The sequence below is a fragment of the Rhynchophorus ferrugineus genome, unplaced genomic scaffold (genome assembly GCF_030347505.1).
Source record: "Rhynchophorus ferrugineus isolate W39M unplaced genomic scaffold, kcgeb_rfMv2 rfM6, whole genome shotgun sequence".
Lineage (NCBI taxonomy): Eukaryota > Metazoa > Arthropoda > Insecta > Coleoptera > Curculionidae > Rhynchophorus > Rhynchophorus ferrugineus.
Window position 1 is genome coordinate 13,992,744 of NW_027472585.1, and position 25,696 is coordinate 14,018,439.

The following is a 25,696-nucleotide window of genomic DNA, read 5'->3' on the forward strand; positions in this document are numbered from 1 at the left end:
TTGTAGAAATGTATAGATGTTAAGAGAAATGAAACTAGACATACATTAGCTATTATACATATTAAACATAATTACAATTTATCTAGGAAGTTCCTTTATAAGTGGTGATAACTGTTCATAGGATGTTTAACCAATCATTCGGTTATAAATTTCATTATAAATTCTATAACACAATTTGAACAATTATTGAGAATTAATAAGGAAAAATAAACCAATTTTATAATAGATTGTGCAAATATGGATTTTTCCAATTCTCTCTTGGTGCACGTTCTTCAGAAATTAATTAATAACACTTTTTTTCTCTTTATATCAGCGTGATTCTCGCCGACTATTCAAACCTTTTAAAATATCCGCCAATTTCAATTTAACGGGCTCAGCGTATTTCCGTTAAATTAACCTCAGAAATTCCGGTTTAATTCAGATCGGCATTCCATTGTTTCTGGCGGAGGCGAAGCCTCGATCATCGAATGGCTCGGGACTCTGTATTATGCCGCCGGTCGTTTCTTGTTCGGGCTATTGGATTGGGACGCATCGCTGAAAAGTCCCCGGCCTCGACGTGCATACGTGTAAAATAGGACGAATTAGCGAGATAATGGCGGAAGTTAAGGCTTACTTGAGGTTAATTTTACACACTTAAGCATCCGACATTAATGACATAATCCTATATTATGGACAATATATAGGGTATCATTATATTATAACTTTTTATTATTCATATTTAGTTCTCGACTTGAATTATACTGTGTGACAAAATGGTTATAAAGTAAATAAAATTATATGTTTTGAATTCCCTATTCCGTCGTTAAAACATTTTTATAGCTATGGTTATCTAATACGACACGCTCTTTGGTAATGTGAATACGATTTACATATCTATTGTTTATCCATTGATTTTAAAGAAGCGTATGAAAATATGAAACTAATTTTACACTTAATCTAATACAAAAAAATGCTGGAAAGTTTGGCCTGATTTAAAAGTTTTTGCTATATTGCTTGGCCTACATGGAGATTTCACGATATATTTTTGTTTTCACTGTTTGTGTTACATTAGAGATACTAAAAACCACTAGAAAGTTAAAAATCGACCAAAAAGTACTGAATTTAATTTTGGTAAATCAAGGATTGAATACGAAACTCCTATTCTACAAGAAAATGCGATTCTTCCGCCCTTACATATTAAACTTGGTTCAATGAAAAATTTCGTCAAGGCCATGGTTAAAAATGGTAAAGGATTTTTGTATTTGAAAACTATTCTCTAAATTAAGTGATTGTTAATTAAAAGAAGGCATTTCTGTTGGCCTACAACTAAGAGAACTTGGATGGATTTTCAAACAACCTTAAATCTCAAAATTTTAAGTATTTAGTGAATGACTTGTTACAAAAATTTAATATGATGGGGTGCAGAATATTTTTAGAAATACATTTCTTGCATTCCCATTTCGAATTTTACCCCCTAAACTTGAAATGTTGAGTGACGAACAAGGTGAACGCCTCCGCCAGGATGTAAAACAGATAGAAGAACGTTATCAAGGAAGATAGAATGCTAAAATGTTAGCAGATTACTGCTGGATTGTAATGCAAGAGGATTTTACTGTACACGGGACGAAAAGTTAATATTTCGTCATTTTCTTTCAAAATATATGGCCATTTTTTGTATTGACCACTTAAACCTGAGCTATTTTGAATATATATTACTATTTTTTTATAAAATTAATAACACAAATAAAGAAATATGATTTAAAATTTCCAGACTCTTTTTATTTATTTATGGTACTTTAATTTATTATAACCTTAATCATTTTAATCCCGGCTTTCTATACTCTCTCGTATGGTTTTGTTTTTGGATGTTGCGTCACTAAAGTAACGTCAAAAATCATTGCAATTTTGAAAAATCTCTTAAAAACATATTTTTAAATATTTAAGCTTTAAAATTTAATTTTTAAATCAAATTCTAGACTAGAATATCATAATAAAATTATGATTGGCTTTTCCTATTATTCAATTTTATATTTGACTTGACAGTTAAAGAAAGAGGACTCCGGTTCTTTACCCTCTCTTACTATAGCTATATTTTCTGAGGACACTGCAATAGTTGGTCTTGGTAGTAATATCGAAGAAGTAAACAGGAAACTACAACACGCAAGGAATAATATAAATAAGTAGGCCTAGACATGAAAACTAAAGTGAATGAGAGTATATCAGTGCATATTGATTTCACCTACAACCAAACTGTTACATATGAACTTATGGATAAGACATAAATGCATATATAGAATAAAGTTATGGGGATGTCGTGCGAATAATAAATAATACAAATATTTCAAAATAAAGTGGTTAGAAATATTTTGGATGCACCCAGATATTACAGGTTTCCAATCGTTCTACAATTATAATTCTAAAAATTAAAGTAAATGAAAATATTGGACCTAATTTAAACTGTACTCGTATACAATTCTTGTGCCTATTATACCTTATATGTTTTCCTTCATACATTATTAAATATATATAGCATGTATTTAAATTAGAATCGAAATAATTGTAAGATTCTTTCTAATTTTAAATAATAGTTAACAAATATTCAATCCAAAATACCAGTGAACTCACGTCATCACAACATCAAAATTATTGGCGATTCCAGTTCGTAATTTCGTTTTAAAATCTGGCCCTATTTTTCTGGGGATAAATTTCTGACGCAAAACTTCGTTGACCTTTTGAAGAAGAGAAGAAAAAAACTCGAATTAAAATTCAAATAAGTCTATTGGTTATTTGGAAGATCTAAGTTATCCGTACATAATAAGTTGCTGATATACAAGCAGATACTAAAAATTATATTGTTAAACGAAATCCTGTTATAGGGATGCTGTTGCGAGAAATAATATCTACATAATACAAGCATATTAGAATAAAGTATCGAGAAGAGTTGCCGATGCAATCAGATACAGGAGCAGCTATTTACTCTGAGACCTTCGGATTCTAACTGTTTCATATGTGAAATTAAGATATTCGCAACAAGGCATGAGGGAAAGTGCTGCAACTGTTGGACAACAGTGAACTAAGACACAGACTCAAGAGAACCAAACCGTATGATCTTGTGTAGTTGAGTAGTGAAGTGCACACTAAATGATAAATAATGAAATGTGCTACTAACCTTTATTTCATTAGATACTAATTAAGGACTAATGGATCTTCCTAGATATGTACCAAGTTTTATGTTACTGTAGAGAAAAATTAAGTAGAAAAAGTTAGTGCACATTGACTACTAATAATTTATCAACAGACGTAATCGAAAATATTGGAATATTATATATCTAAATATTATTACATATTTGTTTGACGAAGGATGTTTGTTTGATTTTTGGAAGCTCCAGAAATGTAAAATAACCTACAGTGTTACTTCTAAAACATCAAAGTTAATAATCACTAAACAAAAAATAACAAAATATTAAAAAATAAGAACTAAAAGGAAGGGAATAAACCTGTACTAATTTGATTAGTTTCGGAAATGCTAGTTATGTCTCGTTATTTCGAACAACCCAACAAAGATAACCTTTCTATTCGAGACCTGAACTTCGTTTCGTTGTAATGAATTAAATACGCTTATTTATATACGAATTACCCCACTACGGGTATATATGTCATAATTACTTATACTCTCAAAATATTTGGTGTATGAAAGTTTCAAAACATTTTTTGTATGTCGGCTAACGTTGATTTGAAATTCATATATTCCAAGTCCCTCTTTTTGTCATTTTATGGTAATTATTGTGGTAAATTAAAAGCTACTAAAACTGGAAAAATATCATAAAAATAAAAGGGTTATAAAAAGGATATATCGCTCCGGCTGCTAATCAGGTTTTACATTTTTAAATAACATAAAACAAGTATGCACATTTTATAAAAAATATTCATTATACAAGGGACAAAGAATATTTTTAATAATTTCTTTTTTTTTGTAGTTATACATGCTTTTTGGTTGATACAGTACTGTATCAATGAACAGTTGGCTAGAGGGTAGCAATATAGGTTGATATGTCTTGTTTTTTTTATGATAATGTGCCATTTTAAACGTTTTAAAATGAGTTCACGTTTTCCTGACTCATATCATTTTGTAACTTCTCATATTCGGCTGATTAAGTTCCGTTTTTTCTTCATCTTGAGTCTATTAAGGAAACATGGAATAGAAAAAACTCTGTATATTACTCAAGAGACCTAATTCAATAATTATTTTTGATCAAAGTAAAAAAAAATACACAGCCCCAGGAATCTCAACCATCAAGGATTGGATGCTAAGTTTAGACGTAATAGACCCGGGTTTTTGCGTCGATATATCACAATAGATGAAACATGGATCCATCATTTTACTCCCAAGTCCAATCGACAGTCATCCGAGTGGACTGCACACGATGAACCCGCAAAGCGTGGAAAAACGCAACAGTCGGCTGGCAATGTTATGGCGTCTATATTTTGGGATGCGCATGGAATAATTTTCATTGACTACCTTGAAAAAGGAAGCATCATCAACAGCGACTATTACATGGCGTTATTGGGCCGTTTGAAGGAAGAAATCGCCGAAAACGGCCGCATTTGAAGAAAAAGAAAGTGCTGTTTCACCAAGACAATGCACCGTGTCACAAGTCAGTAAAAACGATAGCAAAAACCCATGAATTTGGCTTCGAATTGCTTCCTCATCCAGTGTTATCCAGATCTGGCACCCAGCGACTATTTCCTTTTCTCAGATCTTAAAAGAATACTCGGTGGGAAGAAATTTTCGTCTAATGAACAGGTAATCGCCTATTTTGAAGCAAAGGGCAAATCACACTACAAAAATGGTACCGAAATGTTGGAGGGTCAGTATTCTTCGTTGGAGAATTAATTGTTTTAGGTGCTATCTGATTATTTGACTCAGAATCATATACATTTTTTAAACTTTTTTTTAAGTGGATTAAAAAATCTCTCGAGTTGTATTAATTGAAGACCCTTGAAGGAAATTATGTTGAATAAAAAAAACTAATTTTGCCAAAAAAATTTGTTTTACTATAGTAGGCTGGGGCTTTTTAATTGACCTGTTACGTAAGAAAAATATCACTATATTACATTATAAATTCATTCTGCAATATAATTAACAAAGTGGTACTTGTATTACTCGTTATTATGAACAGGATAAATAAAATTTATATGAATTTTAAGTTTATATTAATGTTAAATTAAATAATTAACTAATTGGATAAGTGTATTTATACATAATACGTAAAATAACCAACATGAGAGTGGCTTATAATTAATTTGTTCAATATCCCTGTTTGGAAAAGTTTAAATATAAATTGAACTAATGAAATTTATTTAGTTTAAATGTATATTACTTTGTTGTATTTAATGATGTCATTAAAAGCATGTTTTCGCTTAGTTTATGTATACTAATAATAATCTATACAAAATTAAAACAAATCGAGAGATTTTTTAATCCAGTTAAAAAAGGGTTTAAAAATGTGTATGATTTTGAGTTAAATAATCAGATAGCACCTAAAACAATTAATTCTCCAACGAAGAACAAATATAACGGATGGTGGATGACCGTTAATATCAATATTGATCTCCCATGATAATAGCATGAGTTTGATTTCAATTCCTCATCTCCAAGCTAATTGAAGATATTTTTAGGGTTAATTCTCAACGTCGAAGTATATACTGGAAGCATTTTTCTCTGAACTAAAGAAGAAACATTAATTTTATTAAAAGTACTTGTATTTGTGCCAGAAACTAATGAGTAATGGAGTTTTTTGTTAAGAATGATATATAAAGACGATGAAATAAGTTTTCAATTTTAAAATATAAAACAATAACAACAAATGTATTTGGCAAATAACAATCTGTTTATATTAAAATTTCAGTATGAGCTGAACCTTGTAAATTTAGTAATGTTTGGTTAATGAAACCATGAATTATAAATGTTCAATCTCCATAAGCTATAATGTAAAGTTTTATCTATATTTTCCGCTGAACCCGGGTCGTTGGGAAAACAAAAGACCCATCGCTGACAAATAAGTTTTCCTGCGACAACGCTGAAAAACAGCAATCGCTATGCAGAGAAACATATCATAGTTGCCGAGGCGGATAAAACTGATTTCGGGAGAGTTTAAAAAGCGCAAACTTCCTATTCCCACGTTAATCTTTCGTCAGTTCTCTGTGGTGTTGCAAATAACTCGGTGTGTTTGTAATGTAATTGTTCTAGGTGTTATAAATAACGTGATATCTTGTTTTAGCTTTCATGTTAAATGAATTGGGAACGAGTGTAATTAAATTTTTAATGCCAATCTGCTAAATGTCAGTTACAACCAGAGCTGGGTAAAATATAAACTTTGTTTAGTTAAATGCAAATAAAATATATATTACAAATTATTATCTCACGTGTATTTAAATTAAAATCAAAATAATCGAAAGATTCTTTCTAATTTTAAAAGTCCAAAATACCAGAGAATTCACGTCATCACATCGTCAAAATTTTTGCCGCTTCTAGTTCGTAATTTCGTTTCAAAATCAGCACGTATTTTTCCTTCTCATTTTATTATATTTAAAAAGAGATACAATGCTTTCTGATGTATCAATATATGTATCCCAATCACTCTGTAAAATTTGGCTGGTTTTTAAGTGTGTGCAACATTCAAGTAATAATTTGAGGCTGCTATGAATCGGTAAACTTTGTTTTGGAGCTATGTTTGTTTTGTTTTCAAATTGCTGCAATAGCATTTCGAATTACTCCGATTGAAAATGCCAAAACCATTAAATAGTCAGAGTCAGATGCTAATCAGATGCTAAATAGTCTCTAATCAGTTCCTTCAAACAGGAACGAGATAGTGGAGACCCCCTCTAGCCAGTAAAATGCGTTAGAGAGGCAAGTATCTGTACTGTTAAATATATAGTTGATGCAATTTTATTGGAAGTATTTTCAGCGTGTTGCAGATGAATTTAATATTAATGTAAGCACTGAGAGAGGCTCAATACAAAGAGCGGCACAAGACAAAGCAGGTACGACAAAAGATCACCTTGATGTCAGCTCAATTGGAAGTTTAATTCATGAAATTTATAAAAACAGTGAGTAGTTTTTTTCATATACATTTTTCAGAGAAAACTGTTAGTCTGGTAAATATCCATAGAAAATACAGGGATGTGCAGTTCTTTGAGACATATAAATCATATATTTATACAGTGGTAGCAAACATGGGATTTAAGTGATGCAAATAAAACCCATGAAGAGGTCGAACTGAACTTTAAGAAATTGTTATTGAAATAATATGATTTTTAAAGGCATACAATAAAATTAAGCAATATATATTATTTCGATTTATGTATCTAGACGAAAAATGGATATTTCAAAATGGAACATTGAGGTACTCTTGGCAAAACACTAATAAAGGGTGTAAATATAATAAAGGAATCGAAAAACATAAAAGTTAGAATAACATAGATTTCGTTACTGATAATGCTTTTTAATAATGCATTGCGGATATAATATTGTTTATGGTGGAAAAAGGCATGGCTTTATTCCTGGAGTTGGAGTCTTTTGTCACGCCTTAACTTTTTTTAGAAACAACCCTAAAATATTCACCGCAGAAAGAAGCATTACCTATAATAACACCTTTACTCTAGATTAGCTCCATCAGACAGACAGAAAAAGAAATTGACAGATGGTAGAATCGTTCACAAGTGTTCGATATATTAGAAAGTAACAATTTGGTAACTGACTTGGACTGTGATTCTATAGCGAAAAAGACTGAATGAAATTTATTGTAGTGGGCTTATGGATCAATGCAGGTGATTACGATATAGTGATGAGTAGAAAGATAGAGTGAAGAGTAGAAATAAAGTAGATAGACGAGTATATAATTAATATAAGATAACTGGAAAATTAAAATTAAAGTTGAAAGAAAATTAAGTTGTAGTGTGTATAGATTTATATTCATAGATATTTGTGTAATTGTTTAGAATATACATGAGCATTAGGTTAGAATACTAACTCTTTTGCAGATATAGCAAATACATGAGGGAGTATATAGCGATTATCTCTAATTTTATTTTAAAAAATGTATACAGGCAGCATCAGAAGAAACTCGGAAGTTATATCCAAATGATTTAACAAGGAAAGATGGTGGGAAAAACTAATTCAATATAAATATAATAACACAGCTCCAACATACAAAACTATTGTGGCTGTCTATTTAACTGTAGTTTAAGTCCTTTAGAAATATATACATTAGATGTACTACAATGTTAAAATACATCATATTTGTTAAAGTTATATTTGTTTCATTGTTTTATATATATTACTATTTTGGTATTGAGTCAAAAGTTAAATTCGATGTGGCAACGTTGCATTTGAAATTTTCAGGACGTAATGTCTGTTTTATTGGATATGATTGAAATATATTGATCTATATTGTAAGATTTCCCTGATATGATTGAGAGAAGTATCTGATTTTTTCTGTATTGTGTGCTATTAAACCTTTGGTTTGGATGAACTCCATCAGATACATACCAGGATAAATTGACGAATGGTGGAAAGGTGAAAGAGTGTTCGATAGATTAGAAATACGGGCAGTAATCAAGGTGATAGGACGGTCCTTCTACTGCTGCGAAAGCGGGGATTGTATGTATTTTATGTTTGTGATTGTAATTTTAAACGTCTTTATAGGCAGCGGTGGAAAATACGACAAGGAATCCTAGTCACGCCAGAATCCAGGCTGGGTAAGACCAGATGTCTTCGGGGATGGGCTCTGAGTTGGTATGCTTAATGCCGAGGACCAAGGCTCGGAACCCACGTTAAACTGTAGGTTCCAGTATAAATAAATCCTCGTTGATTAAAAGGAGACTTTAAAATATTTAAAAAACTGATGATTTTGACTGATGAAATTGAAATATTTAAAAATGATATGAGCAGTGATTCTCATAGTGAAAGCGCTAATGACTGAATAAAATTTTCCTGATGTTGGCTGACAATTACCAAGACTGTGTAATAAGAAACGGATACAGCTAAATAACAGTATATAATTAATTTTGGATAATTGTACTAAATGGTATTATGTGTAAAATATGTGCGAATAGATATTTGTGTAATTTATCAGAATATACATGAGCATTTTGTTGGAATATATGTCGAGAAAATGGATACTAACTCTTCTACATGCATCCGTAGAATTTTACAAGAAGAGGTAGTACACATAAAGCAAGAAAATAATAATATGTTGATATGATGAAAATAATAACTTATCATCATATATATCATCACTTATATAAGAACGACTTGTTATGGAAACATGAGATCGAAACACAGCAACGAAGGAAACAAGAACTAAACGTAAAAAAGTGAATATGCCCTCCAACGAAATTAAAGATTTGGATATAAAATTGTTAATTAGGCGAGTTAAGCCTTCGAGGGATACTAGTGTATAAAAAATGCCAGTGGAACTTTGCTGTATACGTGGTGTGGAATTAATTTAGTATAAATATAGTTAAAGTTAGTTATTTACATTACTATTTGGTTATATGTCAAATCAAGTTGTGAGGTCGTGAGTTCAAAATTTGAATAAAGTGTTCGATCACAACTACACAGAATCCGTTTGCAGTATTGCTAAATTTGCTTATTATGTTGCAGATTATTGATGTTGGTATCTGAGGCGATACCCATTTGCTTTCAAATGAGTATAATAGTATTGAATTGTAAATGTAAAATAAACCAAGTAGATTAAAAGAATACTGGAAAATGTGTACGTTGCGCTATAATTAGATATAGAGCCGAGAGACAACTAAATTAAATTTAAAAGACTCTCAAAGATTCCTCCTTTGTCTCGTATTCTTTCAAGTCATTTCGCGTTCGAGCGTTCGGTATTCTTACGGCAAACGATAATGCAGAAAATTCCAATGTAAGTAGATGTACTTTGCGAGAATTTATATGCACTTTATCATACTTTACGTGAAAGTGTGTCGGAAAATTTTTGACGGCAAAATAATGAATTATTTTCTGAGCGAATATAAATACGAAACCATATATTTTCAACGGAGCCTAAGCTGTTTCCGTTTTGCTCAAATCTGGCACTGTGTATGGCGCGAGCATCCTATCTTGTCGTTTGGGCATTTTCGTTTTTTAAAAGCTCGTTTTTTACCTGGTGAAATCGGAGCAGGTATAAAGGAGAGAATAGGTAGCGAATTGCGGGAGTTTGAAAATGCAAAGCCACCTATCGATAAATGTAGCTATAATTTAATTGACAGGAAAACAAACTATACTTTTATAGCATGAATCAAAATATATTTTCTCGAACCACAAAAACTATGAGGTCACACATTTTTCTTTTTAACATAAAATGTATATACTAAAAAGAAATGTTGTTCGTTAGTTCCCGAGAATGTTCAGATCGATTTGGGTAATATTAGTTTTGAAATATTTGTATACGTCCAGAGAAGGTATACATTGCGAGAAAATATTTCGAAGAATTGCAAGGAAAAGTGTAAAAAAAAACAATGGTTTTCCCATTCAAAGTGTCACCAATAGTCATCAACTATTTCACTGTCGTAAAGTATAGACACTTTTTATGCATGTCAAATATTTATGGGCGCGTGAACAAATTTATTTGCTGTTGAAAATATTGAGTACTGTTTAAAACTCTTGGCCACTGTTATCAAGTTCCTGCCCAACATTCAAAAATTTAATAGTTGTTCCCAAAATGACCTCGTAGTAACAGTAAAATATGTATTAGAAATAAGTTAAAAAATCGTAAATAATAAGAGAGAGGACACATTTATCACACATTTATCACTAGGAACGTCATGACGGCTGCCATATGCAGATTATCAATTCCTACAAATTTATTTTCAATCTAGATACGGAAATTAGTAGGCACTGCATTACATCACAAAGGTTTCTTCAACTATTTAGCTCTAGCTTAGTGTAGCTGTCAATTTTCTTATGTAGAAGTTAGTTACTCTGTTATCAGAGCTTTCGTCTCTAGAGAAAGGTCCATATTTTAGGGTAACTGCGCTTTTAAATAAAACTAAACGCGTTTTTCTTTCTATTATTCTTGAACTGTATTCATAAAAGTTGACTTAAAATACACCCACTGAAGCCATTGAGGGGTAGAGCCCGAATAAGATTCTTATTACCTTTGATGTAGATCCGCCATTTCAGTTTTTAGTTTATATTTCTATCCTTCAGCTTCTTTGCTTTTCCTTTTCTTCTATATCCTATCATTCTATTTATATCCCGTTATTTAGTTCTTCCATATCTTCCTCTTTCGATCTTCTACATCGTTATGAAATGACTCATATTGTTTCTTAGCAGATTTGTGTAATTTCTTTGTATTCTTTATACATATTATTTATTTCTTTATATATATATATATATATATATATATATATATATATATTGATTTAATATGAGTATAGTTATACCAATGTTTCAATCACCCTAGTTTCTTTATCTAGATATTTTTATTCGTGTTACTTTATGTTGCATTCCAAATAATATTTGTATTCGAAGTCATTTGCAGCTAGTGTAGTTAATAGAAGCATTAATTGAAGTTTTTAGCTAAACGAAAGGAGTTTCCAATCTGTTTACTATATAACTATTTTGTTATTCGTTATATTTATAGCTATTTTTATAACCTCCATGATATTATTTCTCATGTATACTGTATTTTAGTTTTTGGTTTCCTATTACCAATATAAACAAATTTTTCATTTTGCTTTATCTTTTTTTTGCATTCCTTTTAGATGTTTTATTTGCTCTACTTCATTAATTTATTTTATCTACTGAGGTTGTATATTAAAAAATGTTTAATATATTCTTAACGAATGTTTCATTATATCATTGAGCTATATTATTCAATTTTCATTTTTACTTTTATTACAGTCTTGTCTTACTTTTTATGTCAAACCTGATTTGATGCAACTTGTAAATTTTACTTTATTAGGTTCAACTTATATTGCTTGCTTTGTTCAACTATAATAATTATTTTGTTTTTGCAGGATGCATTTCACTTGTTTCAGTCATTGGTTTATTTTCGTTTTTGCTCGTTTAGCATTTCCAATTAGCTTCACATTTAATATCACTGTTACCTTGTATTTTTCTTCAGCCCCAATGGTAAATTAAATATAAAATATTAATATGCTAAAATTATTTACACTAAATAAATAAAAAAATTTCACAATTTTCTAAAAATATATTAAATAAAATTAAAATCTTCCCAATCGACATTTTTATGAAAAAATAGATTAATGTTTTTTTCTCATAAATATATCTAAAGAAAAGATAAATAGTGACAACTTCGTCTATAAAATGAAAATTTGAAATTTAATGGACATTCTGTCTAAAATGTGAACAATGAATATCAGGCACTATTGTGAAATTAATGGAAGATAATAGACGTTAAGTACACAATACCATCTTGGATAATTTGAATGGATTTGCCATCGTTACTTTCCAGAAATTTATATCGTAAAACATAAAATATTTTACTCATAATCAAACTCGATATCAAATCTCCTCCTCTGTCGACGTTGTCTTTAACTAAATCCCCCAACCTGGGTAAGGATTTTTGCAAGTCGGCCTTACTTTGCATATTTAATATTAAACAACCATTCCAAGATGTCAGTCTATATAAATTTAGATCAAGTATCGAGCTCCGGCATCTCAGACCGACTTGAATTTCAATTTAGGTCAGGGATAATAACTCTGGGGTTAAAGATTTCACGAAAGTTTCCCCCCCTGCACAAATTAAATAATATTTCACGATATTAATATTCCTCGTCGTTGGTGGGCCGTTGTTTATGATTCTGTTGCGGTTACAATCAATAACGCTGTTTACAATGATCCCTATCTACCTGGAACGATTTAAATAAAGATATAAATGGGAAGTTCTTGGGAAGAATACGAGGAGAATTTGCCTGTTCCGAATGAGTTATTTTAATTTAACGAGTTCTTGGATGCGAGTTGAAGCGACGATAATAAGTGTGTAGGTTGTGAAAGAAAATTATGCTGAAACATATAATATTATAAATTTGTTCCTTTATTTACGTTTTTGGTAATATCTATTGGTAATATCTTTTCACGAATTTACTGAAAAAACCAGCAACCTCTTTTGTAATTATAAATTAATTTCAATCCTCAGTATTGGTCTGCTCGGCGTTTGCGTGTATTTTGAAAATTTTTTCCGTTTAAGAAAACATTTATTGGTCTAATCAAATGGTTTCCATCTTTTCACATTACTACACTGTGTCGGAAGGACGATGTTGGTTTGACCGCGAACAAATTATTGATAAATTTATCTCCTTCAACATTTCGAAACTCTGAATCATACAAATTATCGCGATCTAGAATAAACTGGTAATCAGAAGATTTTATGCCTAGTAAGTACGCTGGGTATAATCAACTACTTTCCATTTTTCACTGCAATGCGTGACAAAGATTGCAAAATCTATTTCTTACTTTCGATGTTTGTCTTTTTTCCAACAATGCGTCTTTAATTAAGTTTATCTGCTTACACTTTTACTTTTATCTCCTGCACCTTGCGGGCACCCATCATGTGCACAGCAATTCTTTATGGTCATGAATATTCCGCTTCAGGGTTGATGTGGAAGAACTTCCTGGAGTGACCAATGAAGAATTGACGTAGTAGACCCACTTTTCATCTCCAGTTATAAAATCACAGAACTTTACTTTGCTGACAAGTTACAAAACTCTATTTTGAATCTTTCTCATCGTCTGAAAAATTTTAAATTGCCTCAAAGTTTTTTTAAAGAGTTTGAGATTAGTTTTCGTCCAATAGGTCTTGTCTGTCTTTACAACTAACACATCAAGCTAGGTATAAGGTTCAAGTTATTGTAAAAAAGCCTAACTACAACACGAAAACACCTAAAAGTCAAAGAAAGGCAATTGGTGAATTGAAGGGGTTATTGGATATTGTTTTTTATTTGTGGCGTGATATTTTAACTTGAAATCTGGAGGAATCATTGTTGTGGACAGTGTTGAGGTATAGGTGAAGATCAGTGGATCTAAAAGTTGTTACTTGAGTTATTTGAAGTCATTTGCAATTTTATTCTAGGTATTTGGTAAGGCCAGAAGGATACTATATACTGTAAAAAGCAAATATCGTCATAATATGTGATCGATATCAGTTACCATTGATGTCTATGGACTCTATTACATTCAGGCTCTACCATATCCACCGTGTTCAAACCCTTTTCTATCGTACACTGTGCGTTCTTATGATGCTTTTTTAAGTTCTCTTTCATATTTTTTTAAGAACGAACGAAGTTACGAATTAATTGCAACAACTAAAGATGCCGACTTTAAAATGATATCGTGTATTTTTCTAGATTTGGCTATTAATTACTTGGAAAGCTTTTGTAGATATAAACATAAATTTTATTCTTAATTAGTTAATTCCTAATTAAAAATTTTCATATTAAGAGTAAAGTTCTTCATGGGTATACTCTATATAGCGATTTTCTCTATATAAACAATGATATGTTTTTAAAATTAATTACATCTTACATTCTTAGTACAATCTCTATTTACAGATTAATTTATTACTACTATTCTGTTGTATTTGCACTAATAAACAAGCAAGGCGATTACGGGATTAATACATCAGTATGTGTTTCCTAAATTAAAATATAACTAATCTACTTAAGCTAAAGTTAAGAATACACTTACACACTAAACAAGTTCGTGTGGTTTGGCTCTCTTCAATCTTCTGATTTCCTGCGTTTTGTCTAGTAGCTCTATCGTTCCACGTTACTGTGATCTAACAATCTTTTTTCAGGTTTTAATGAGAAACATCACTTCATATATACATTTGATTTCAAAGTCATCGTGCAGCTCTTAGTTGGTTAATTAATCGTAGAATTTTGCTTTGGGTGCGTTGGATTTCTAGTTGTTTTTATGATTTAGTGCAACCCCATATCTACACCCGATATGTCCAAACTACAATGACTTTATGATTGACAGATAAGCTAATCTCATTTTAGGTCAAGTTGAGAGTATCCTCCGACTAACCAGTACAGTGGCTTGATTTTGAGTCTAATCTGCTCTGCATTTTATTTAACATGGTGTTTCCAGTATAACCTACCATCGAGATATATTCCGAGGTATTTGGCTGGTCCTGCTTGAGGAATCGGCCATCCGTCAAGTGATATAATTAGGTTTTTGTCATTTCTAGTCCATTTCTAAATCTTGTTGACCGCTACTTATACTTTTTCTATAGCCTTAGACATTATATTAATTTTGATATAACAGGTAGCAGCAGCTAGCAGTAAGATCCAACTTACTCTGCCGGTTTGTCAAGATTTTTAATAATTATTATTCGAGCAACCTTTAATTAATTAATATAATTTATGTAATTTAATTTTAGGGTAATTTACCTCATATTCTGATTTCCTTCTTGATGTCGAGGTAGCTACTCATGAAGCGGAAAGAATTTGCTCAATTGTACTTCAGGTTTTCAATTCAAGATTGTCTATACTTTAGAGTCTTACGCTTAAACTGATTTGATCCAACCATGATGTGATGAAGCCAATTACATATATATGCCCAGTTCGACTGAGCTACTGAAATTGTTGTCATTTTTATTTTTCACATTTCATATACCTTTAACATAAGTAAAAAATCATCATTGAAGCCTCTCGAATTGTTTATGTTACCCAATTTCTCAATCTCGTATATTTCTTGAACAAATAAAAGAAATAACTGCAAATTTTATGCGGGACATTTTTTTTTAAATGAAATATATCGAACGAGTTCAATCTTTTCTGGCTCAGAATAAAACTTTTCAGATTCGTACATTCAGCAATCTGTTTTCTTCTCCCTTTTCAGCAGTTCGAATCATAACGAAAACCGATAATTTATACAACTTGTTGGTTATTTTTTCCTCCCCCTGCTCGGCTTTTAAATTTTTATCGGCCATGGAGACCCGAAAACTTTCCTTTTTATCTTCGAAAACGGCATTGTTATTGATGGCATATTTTTAGTTAATGTTGCGTATCTCCACCGTTAGGCGGCTCGTTGAAAAATTCACAGTTTGGCCGCTCCCTCTCTCTCTTTCCATCGACGTTTTGCGGACGCCAACGTTATATTACTCGGCTTTAAGAGTGATCTAGATGGCTATAGTTCCAAATAAATCCACGGGAAAAAAATAGAAGTTGGGAAAAGTTTATTTTATTTGTTTTGCTTTATTTATTGTTCTTTATTCTTTTGATAATTTTATTTATTTGCGTCCTTTACGTCTTTTAGGGCTGTCCTAGTGTTAGTTTATTTCGACAGACAATTTGGAGTGAATAGAAAAGTCTGGAGAAATAATATCTGGAGGCTACAACTAATAAAATAGGACAATATGGATGCTTTGTGACTACAGGTGTTTTGGTATCGATTTTATTAAAAATTAATATTCATAATTCCTATTCAGTTTTTGTCTAAAAATATCAGCGAGACAGTGTGAAGGAAATGAAATGAAAAAGGTCAACCCGATAATATTAAAAAACAATTGAAGATATATTTTATTATTTTTACTTTTCCGTACTTTATTATTTTCAAATATGTTAAACATTAATTGTTTTAAACTTAGATAATTTTTTAATGTAAACATTTGCATAATTTCCTAGGTTCTAACTTTAGTTACTGTCACGTTCAATTGATTTTGCGTAATAGGATATCATATGTGAGGGATACCACAAGAAAATTTTAGCTTTTCGTAATGCTTGTGCGTGCGGCTTAGGTTCTTTGGAAGATAGATGAAAAAGTAGTTGTTGGTTCAGTTTTTCACGTAGAAGTCCCAGAAGCTCTAGAGTCAGTTAACGTTACATTGTATAAAAAAGAAATTGCTGTTAAGAAGATCGTATTTTTTATTTCTATTTTGAATATGAAAATATGGTTGCTGTATTTCTAGTTAATATGGTACTTGCACTTAATAATATGCACTTGTTGCTACACGCTAATTGTGTTAATAAGCTATAAAACCTTGAGTATTTTGGGTATCTGCGCTAGAATGTTCGAAACTTCGGAAAATAGCTTTTTCAATTGCAGCAAGAACAGTGAACGCTCCCGTTCCGTCCCCAGAAAGTATGTATTACAAAGATGTAGTATTTGGGTTAACCTTTTAATCTATTAACAGAAACAAAAATGAGCAGGATGGAGATATCCAAAATGATGCTCATAAATAAAAGGTGATGTCTAGATCTAATATTCACAAGTAATCAACGAGTCTTCTCCAAGACAACTAAGAGGCTTTCTACGAGTAATTCAAATAATAGTCAAAGCGTTATCAAGGATACTCGGCCAGAGAAATGAATTAATCATCTAGGAATATTGCTTCGTTTGTGTCCCTTGTGGAGTAAACAAGATAGTTATTGACCCACTTTTCTCACTTACTTCTTGTAACCACTAACCAGAAAATTCTAGTCGTTTACAGACTATCGTATGACATGTACCATTGTGGCATTTGTTTATATCAGTCTGAGTAATAGTGTATATATTGTGTCCATTATCCTCATACATCGGTATTAATACTCTACAAATTAGTATTTTAACTTTAATTTTAAGCTTTATTGTGCAGTGCCTTGTATTTTATTCAATAGCCGCTAGTTTTTCTTATCTTTTAAGCAATCTACGGATTCTATCTAGAAAGAACGATGCCGGAACTGGCAATATCTTCCTGCATTACTCCCAACAATTCTGCATATCCTTATTACATTTTACATGAATCGTCATTGAGAAATGAAGACTATCAAGACATAATCCCCAATTTCATTTTTATGGCTGTCCAGAAAGCTTTTTGCCCACCTCTTTCAAGATATCGAAACTAATATTCATTTTGAAACATGTTGAAATCAACAAAGCATTATTGTCATAAGCTTCACACAACATTTGATTTGATCTTATGTCGTAATGAAATTTACTCGGTACAAATTCAGACATTTTCAATGCACTGAGGCTGACATAAAATGAAAAGTGAAAACTCTCACCGAGGCTTCAACATGAAGTTAAATTAAGTGAGATTTAACTTTGGAAATTTTGGGGCAACATTTCGCGACGTCCAACATCTAGATGTCGCAACGTTTAACTTATTATTTGTTTTAATCGCTGCTTTTTAAGCCGTGACGAGATCTGATTGGCTCACCTCGTTTCAATGGTACGCTTGCTGTTTATTTATTTTGAGTGCCATTTTCATTATGACTGACATAAGGAATAATGCGTTCATTAGTATATATAAGATAGTAGTACAAAAAGTAAAGTAAATTGTCGACCCAGGAATGTGTTGTGTACTCTGATGCACAGATAGTAAATAAATGAAGAATCGAAGTTTTAGTTCGAAGAAGTATTTGGCTGTCATTATAACATGGTTGATAATGTTAAAAATCCCAAACCTATCGGATAAATTATTAAAGAAATTTATGACTATAACAGCACGTTTTGTTATTGTAAGTTGGGATAACTTTATTTACATATATATAAAAACCAAAGATTTATTTTTTTAGTTTAAGAAATGAATATCATTCCGAAAGAAGCTACGCAAATGGCTATGCAGTTTTCTTCTTGTATCAATCAAGCAGCTCCAATAAAATAATAGCTCCTGAATGCAAATTTATTAAGAGAAGATAAAACCGATATTCAATACATGAGGAATATTGGTGTAAAAATTATTGCCCAAGTACGAACAAATTTGTTAAAGTGTCATCAATTTAATAATTGCCTTGAGGGATTCATTTCATTAGAGAAAAAAAGTGTAATTATCCAAATAAATCTATTGGCTTAAGACTACTTAACCAAGATCGTATTTTTTTGGATCTAGCTGATGGATTCAGGAATATAGATCCTCGGCTAGTATGTTTTAGAAATCATTTGAAGCGCTCAACATAAGTTAATTTTTTCATCTCATTGGCCTTTAGGAAATTGTCGAAGAGGACGGACATGAGGGCTCTTTAAATAAATTAAAGTCCATACTAAAGGGAGATGACTCTATAACTTCAATTCCAGATGTTGCTATACGAATAAACGAGTCAATGCAATATCTTATGCCCCAGAAAATTGTTTTATTATACTGTCAATAGGGCTCTTTAACCTCTTTTTTAATTTTAAACTCTTTTATTTTATCCAGCGATATTTCCAGGTCGATAGTATAACATAGATTTATCATATAGCTCAAATAAAACCTTTTAATTGTACACTACGTAATGATTTTCCAGATAAAATACTACAAATAATAAGTTTTGCTATATACTTTTGGGTAAACCCATAAATAGATCTCTAATAGAATAAATTGATGGCACTAAACAAATATAGAAAAGGGAAAATTGAAGATTTTATATATATATATATATATATATATATATATATATATATATATATATATATATATATTTACAATTCATATATTTACTTTTACAGGTTATATATATTCCATTCGTTGAATTAATCAATTTATTTCAGAAATTAAATTGTTTTTTATTTAAATTTTATTAATCAATTAAACGCGACGTCGGGGCTCTCATGTGCCGCACCTGTGTGGCAAACTTTATCAAACAACCAATCAAATGTCTTTACAACAAAATGTTTTTTTGCATTTACCTATAATGTAGATTTAAATTGGCTAATAAGATTACTTGAATATTCGATATAGCCCCATCTGGATGTTGGGCAAGGCAAAACGTTTGGCCACAGATCGCTACCGAGTTGATTTTCTATTATTTTATGGCTACAAATGTACCTGTGTCGATTTAATACACAGAATATCTCAAACTAATGGTAATTAATGGTAGTACTACGTTTTAGAATTTGATATGCTTTAATATTAAAATATATTCCTTTAAAATATTTGCCCTTTTTGCTTTATTCATTGGTAAAGAAAAAGTACGCACAAATTGAAACATATAAAAACCAAAATTAGGTGTAATTAAAAATATTTTTTATTTATACTTGTGTGGCACAATATTATTTAAAACATTAATAAGTAGACAATAAATATTCTTTAGAATGACTATTTATATATTAAAATTTGACTTAAAACCTTTACTCTATACATTCGAACCAATATCATCGCTGATCTTTGTATGCTGTATATATATGGTTCGATACGTTCGACCTTTTGATCTATCGACGAACCGAGCTCACAGAGTTCACAGACACATTCCCGCTTATTGTTGATGTTTCTTCCCCTCCGATAGCTTTCGTCTGCAAACATATCTCGTTCTTTGTGTAACTTGAGTCGCGACGTTTACATTTTCGCGTTTTCTTAACAAACCCGGAAACCGTTAAGTAAATGAAAATACTTTGCGTAATTAAAACGTTACATTTAACGTTCTCGATAATAAATTTCCAGCGGTACGTCTCTAGTTTTCGGTACGTAGGGCAATTACGGGCCCCGTTCGCGATACAGGACGCATAAAACGGGAAACGGACGCGTACCGAAAATCCTCCGCCTCGGCAAAATACACAACTTAATTCGGCTAAATTTTAAATTAATTGGATTAGTGACGTCGACGACATAAATTTCCGTCTGATTTTCGAAAGTCGGCTAATTCAATTCCGAACTGTGTATCAACAGATCTGAGAAATATTCGCCGGAACGAACCTTGTCACGTTCAGTTTCTTCTAACCCTGCTCCTCGGCTTTATCTCCCCGTTGTCATCTACACACCGCTTTATTTTAGCGGCTTACGCCTCCATCAGATATTTGCATATTTCCATATTAACTTTGATTATTGGCACTGGCGGAAATGCTAAAACCGTTTCCCCATATAACTTCCTAATTTTCATAAATAACTTCCGCAACTTTCGTGAATTACTGATCTATCAGTAACAAAAACTATACGACAATAATGAACCAATCTATTTCGCTTAATAATTTTCAAGCAATTTAGTATTAAAATAAATACATTTAAAATATTTATCCCTTTTACTTCATACATTGGTAAGGAAAAAGCACATACAAATTGAAACATATAAAAATTAAATTTGGTAAAATTATAAATATTTCTTGCCCATACTTGTGTGGTGCAATATTATTTAAAACATTAATAAGTAGACGATAAATATTATTTACAAGGACTGTATATATAATACAATTTGACTCAAAACCTTTACTCTATGCCTTCGAATAAATATCATTGCTGATCTTTGTATGCTGTATATATATATGGTTCGATACGTTCGACCTTTTGATCTATCGACGCACCGAACTCACAGAGTTCACAGACACATTTCCGCTTATTGTTGATGTTTCGCCCCCTCCGATAGCTTTCGTCTGCAAACATATCTAGTTCTTTGTGTAACTTGAGTCGCGACGTTTACGTTTTCGCGTTTTCTTAACAAACCCGGGAACCGTTAAGTAAATGAAAATACTTTGCGTAATTAAAACGTTACATTTAACGTTCTCGATAATAAATTTCCAGCGGTACGTCTCTAGTTTTCGGTACGTAGGGCAATTACGGGCCCCGTTCGCGATACAGGACGCATAAAACGGGACACGGACGCGTACCGAAAATCCTCCGCCTCGACAAAATACACAACTTAATTCGGCTAAATTTTAAATTAATTGGATTAGTGACGTCGACGACATAAATTTCCGTCTGATTTTCGAAAGTCGGCTAATTCAATTCCGAACTGTGTATCAACAGATCTGAGAATTATTCGCCGGAACGAACCTTGTCACGTTCAGTTTCTTCTAACCCTGCTCCTCGGCTTTATCTCCCCGTTGTCATCTACACACCGCTTTATTTTAGCGGCTTACGCCTCCATCAGATATTTGTATATTTCCATATTAACTTTGATTTTTGGCACTGGCGGAAATGCTAAAACCGTTTCCCCATATAACTTCTTAATTTTCATAAATACCTTCCGCAACTTTCGTGAACTACTTATCATAAACAAATAGTATACAACGATAATGAACCAAACTATTTCGGGTAATCATTTTTAAGCAATTTAGTATTAAAATAAATACATTTGAAATATTTGTCCCTTTTGCTTCATATATTGGTAAGGAAAAGCACATATAAATTGAAACATACAAAAACAAAATTTGGTAAAATTATAAATATTTCTTGCCCATACTTGTGTGACGCAATATTATTTAAAACATTAATAAGTAGACGATAAATATTCTTTACAATGACTTTTTATATAATACAATTCGGTTTTAAACCTTTACTATATGCCTTCGAACAAATATCATTGCTGATCTTTGTATGCTGTATGTATATGGTTCGATACGTTCGGCCTTTTGATCTATCGACGAACCGAGCTCACAGAGTTCACAGACACATTCCCGCTTATTGTTGATGTTTCTTCCCCTCCGATAGCTTTCGTCTGCAAACATATCTCGTTCTTTGTGTAACTTGAGTCGCGACGTTTACATTTTCGCGTTTTCTTAACAAACCCGGGAACCGTTAAGTAAATGAAAATACTTTGCGTAATTAAAACGTTACATTTAACGTTCTCGATAATTAATTTCCAGCGGTACGTCTCCAGTTTTCGGTACGTAGGGCAATTACGGGCCCCGTTCGCGATACAGGACGCATAAAACGGGAAACGGACGCGTACCGAAAATCCCCCGCCTCGGCAAAATACACAACTTAATTCGGATAAATTTTAAATTAATTGGATTAGTGACGTCGACGACATAAATTTCCGTCTGATTTTCGAAAGTCGGCTAATTCAATTCCGAACTGTGTATCAACAGATCTGAGAATTATTCGCCGGAACGAACCTTGTCACGTTCAGTTTCTTCTAGCCCTGCTCCTCGGCTTTATCTCCCCGTTGTCATCTACACACCGCTTTATTTTAGCGGCTTACGCCTCCATCAGATATTTGCATATTTCAATATTAACTTTGATTATCGGCATTGGCGGAAATGCTAAAACCGTTTCCCCATATAACTTCCTAATTTTCATAAATAACTTGCGCAACTTTCGTGAACTACTTATCAGTAACAAATACTATTCAACAATAATGAACCAAACTGTTTCGCGTAATTATTTTTAAGCAATTTAGTATTAAAATAAATATATTTGAAATATTTGTCCCTTTTGCTTCATACATTGGTAAGGAAAAAGCACGTACAAATTGAGACATACAAAAACTAAATTTGGTAAAATTATAAATATTTCTTGCCCATACTTGTGTGACGCAATATTGTTTAAAACGTTAATAAGTAGACAATAAATATTCTTTACAATGACTTTTTATATAATACAATTCGGTTTTAAACCTTTACTCTATGCCTTCGAATAAATATCGTGGCTGATCTTTGTATGCTGTATATATATATATATATATGGTTCGATACGTTCGACCTTTTGATCTATCGACGAACTGAGCTCACATAGTTCACAGACATATTCCCGCTTATTGTTGATGTTTCTTCCCCTCCGATAGCTTTCGTCTGCAAACATATCTCGTTCTTTGTGTAACTTGAGTCGCGACGTTTACGTTTTCGCGTTTTCTTAACAAACCCGGGAACCGTTAAGTAAATGAAAATACTTTGCGTAATTAAAACGTTACATTTAACGTTCTCGATAATAAATTTCCAGCGGTACGTCTCTAGTTTTCGGTACGTAGGGCAATTACGGGCCCCGTTCGCGATACAGGACGCATAAAACGGGAAACGGATGCGTACCGAAAATCTTCCGCCTCGGCAAAATACACAACTTAATTCGGATAAATTTTAAATTAATTGGATTAGTGACGTCGACGACATAAATTTCCGTCTGATTTTCGAAAGTCGGCTAATTCAATTCCGAACTGTGTATCAACAGATCTGAGAATTATTCGCCGGAACGAACCTTGTCACGTTCAGTTTCTTCTAACCCTGCTCCTCGGCTTTATCTCCCCGTTGTCATCTACACACCGCTTTATTTTAGCGGCTTACGCCTCCATCAGATATTTGCATATTTCCATATTAACTTTGATTATTGGCAATGGCGGAAATGCTAAAACCGTTTCCCCATATAACTTCCTAATTTTCATAAATACCTTCCGCAACTTTCGTGAATTACTGATCTATCAGTAACAAATACTATACGACAATAATGAACCAATCTATTTCGCTTAATCATTTTCAAGCAATTTAGTATTAAAATAAATACACTTAAAATATTTGTCCCTGTTGCTTCATACATTGGTAAGGAAAAAGCACATACAAATTGAAACATATAAAAATTAAATTTGGTAAAATTATAAATATTTCTTGCCCATACTTGTGTGGTGCAATATTATTTAAAACATTAATAAGTAGACGATAAATATTATTTACAAGGACTGTATATATAATACAATTTGACTCAAAACCTTTACTCTATGCCTTCGAATAAATATCATTGCTGATCTTTGTATGCTGTATATATATATGGTTCGATACGTTCGACCTTTTGATCTATCGACGCACCGAACTCACAGAGTTCACAGACACATTTCCGCTTATTGTTGATGTTTCGCCCCCTCCGATAGCTTTCGTCTGCAAACATATCTAGTTCTTTGTGTAACTTGAGTCGCGACGTTTACGTTTTCGCGTTTTCTTAACAAACCCGGGAACCGTTAAGTAAATGAAAATACTTTGCGTAATTAAAACGTTACATTTAACGTTCTCAATAATTAATTTCCAGCGGTACGTCTCCAGTTTTCGGTACGTAGGGCAATTACGGGCCCCGTTCGCGATACAGGACGCATAAAACGGGAAACGGACGCGTACCGAAAATCCTCCGCCTCGGCAAAATACACAACTTAATTCGGATAAATTTTAAATTAATTGGATTAGTGACGTCGACGACATAAATTTCCGTCTGATTTTCGAAAGTCGGCTAATTCAATTCCGAACTGTGTATCAACAGATCTGAGAATTATTCGCCGGAACGAACCTTGTCACGTTCAGTTTCTTCTAGCCCTGCTCCTCGGCTTTATCTCCCCGTTGTCATCTACACATCGCTTTATTTTAGCGGCTTACGCCTCCATCAGATATTTGTATATTTCCATATTAACTTTGATTTTTGGCACTGGCGGAAATGCTAAAACCGTTTCCCCATATAACTTCTTAATTTTCATAAATACCTTCCGCAACTTTCGTGAACTACTTATCATAAACAAATAGTATACAACGATAATGAACCAAACTATTTCGGGTAATCATTTTTAAGCAATTTAGTATTAAAATAAATACATTTGAAATATTTGTCCCTTTTGCTTCATATATTGGTAAGGAAAAGCACATATAAATTGAAACATACAAAAACAAAATTTGGTAAAATTATAAATATTTCTTGCCCATACTTGTGTGACGCAATATTATTTAAAACATTAATAAGTAGACGATAAATATTCTTTACAATGACTTTTTATATAATACAATTCGGTTTTAAACCTTTACTCTATGCCTTCGAACAAATATCATCGCTGATCTTTGTATGGTGTATGTATATGGTTCGATACGTTCGACCTTTTGATCTATCGACGAACCGAGCTCACAGAGTTCACAGACACATTTCCGCTTATTGTTGATGTTTCGCCCCCTCCGATAGCTTTCGTCTGCAAACATATCTCGTTCTTTGTGTAACTTGAGTCGCGACGTTTACATTTTCGCGTTTTCTTAACAAACCCGGGAACCGTTAAGTAAATGAAAATACTTTGCGTAATTAAAACGTTACATTTAACGTTCTCGATAATTAAT

General features: G+C 32.1%; 1 protein-coding gene across 8 annotated transcripts in view; it reads right to left on the reverse strand.

Moving 5' to 3' along the window:
- The window catches only part of Mp (collagen XV/XVIII-type protein multiplexin), a 754,107-nt gene that overhangs the window by 309,220 nt on the left and 419,191 nt on the right, over window positions 1–25,696 (reverse strand). The window lies entirely within an intron of this gene.